A 1,759-nucleotide genomic window follows, 5' to 3' on the forward strand; every position below is an offset into this window, starting at 1 on the left:
AAGGGAAAAAAAAAAAAAAAAGCTGGGGATGAATGGAGGAGCTTGGCACAGGCGGCCGCTGATCCAGAGCTGGAAATGAGGGGGGGCAAATAATTAAAAAATCAAATTAAATATCCGGGGTGAGGGCAAGGAGCGGGGGGAGGGAAAAGACATCGAGAAATCGCCAATTTTGGGGGCGGAAAGGACAAAAAAAGCAAATCCGTGACACCCCCTCCTTTTCTTTTGCTGCGGGAGGGGGAAATTATTAAAAAAATAAAAATAAATTAATGGGAGGGAGGCTCAGAAAGGTGAAAAAAGCCCCGGGGGAGGAAAATCCGGGTCCATCCCGGCCCCTCCTCCCGTGGCGCTTCCCAGGCTGAGGAGAGGGCAGGACAAGGAGCAGCGAGCGGGGTTTAATCAGAAAAACCCGGGCCCGAGGTGCCTTTCTTTAATTAAATGAGCCTCGCGATCGCCCTAATTAGGACCAGACCGTTCGTCGCCCTCGTCCCGTTTTTCCCCCAAATCCCCCCGGCCTTATCCACCCCCCCAAAAAAAAAAAAAAAAATCTGGAAGCGATTATTGCTGCTGATCCGCTAAAATCTCGCTCTTTAATATTTCCCTGCTTCTGAGGTTTTGGGGTTTTTTCCTCTGTTCCGTCTTCCCCCGATTTGGGTCGTTTTCCCCCGGTTTTGTCACCGAGCAGGAGCGCGGGGAGAGAGGCACAAAAATCCTTTTTACGAGCCCAGTTTCGTGCCAGAGGAGAGGGAAAAAAAACCCACAAAAACCTTAACGAGCGCGCCGCGAAACGCTCAGGGTGGAAAATATTATTTTTTTTTTTTTTAAACCGAGCGGGAGATTTACGGCCGAAAAAATAAATAAAATAAAACAGGAGGGGAAAAAAAAGGGGGGGGAGAGGGGGGGAATCTTTCTACCAAAAGGCGATTTTTGACGAAATTATTACGATTATTGTTGTGATGATTCTTTTCCGTTCTCCGCCCGGAATAAAGAATAAAACCGCCGCCCTCCCCGCCCGTTTTAGCGTCGTTAATTAATGAATTAATGAAGAGCCGGAGGCCGCGGGGCAGGAGCGGCTTTGGGGCCGCGGGAAGGGCCGCGAGCCCCGGGTCCCATTCCCGGCCCCGGATCCCCTTCCCGGCCCCGGATCCCCTTCCCGGCCCCGGATCCCCTTCCCGGCCCCGGATCCCCTTCCCGGCCCCGGATCCCCTTCCCGGCCCCGGGTCCCATTCCCGGCCCCGGATCCCCTTCCCGGCCCCCGATCCCATTCCCGGCCCCGGATCCCATTCCCGGCCCCGGATCCCATTCCCGGCCCCGGATCCCATTCCCGGCCCCGGATCCCCCATCCCCTGCCGCCCCCTCCCCAGCCCTGTCCCTGTTCCCCGTCCCCATCCCTGTCCCCCTGCCAGCCCTGTCCCCATTTCCGATGTCCTTGTCCCCAGTTCTGTCCCCTGTCCCTGTCCCCAACTCCTCTACTCCCCGTCTCCATTTCCCCCTTCCCATCCCTGTCCCCATTTCCTCTGTCCCCATTTTCCTGTCCCCATCGCCACCCCTGTCCTCATTTCCCCTGTCCCTGTTCCTTCCTGTCCCCATTTCCCGGTCCCCATCCCCGTTCCTGTTCCCTTTTCCCTCTCCCCATTTCCCTCTCCCCATTTCCCCGTCCCCTCCTGTCCCTGTCCCCATTTTCCTGTCCCTGTCCCTTCTTGTCCCCATTCCCTGTCCCCATTTCCCCCGTCCCCATTTCCCCCGTCCCCTCCTGTCCCTG

This window comes from Passer montanus, unplaced genomic scaffold, assembly GCF_014805655.1.
Source record: "Passer montanus isolate IOZ18808 unplaced genomic scaffold, ASM1480565v1 scaffold204, whole genome shotgun sequence".
In the NCBI taxonomy this organism is placed as follows: Eukaryota; Metazoa; Chordata; class Aves; order Passeriformes; family Passeridae; genus Passer; species Passer montanus.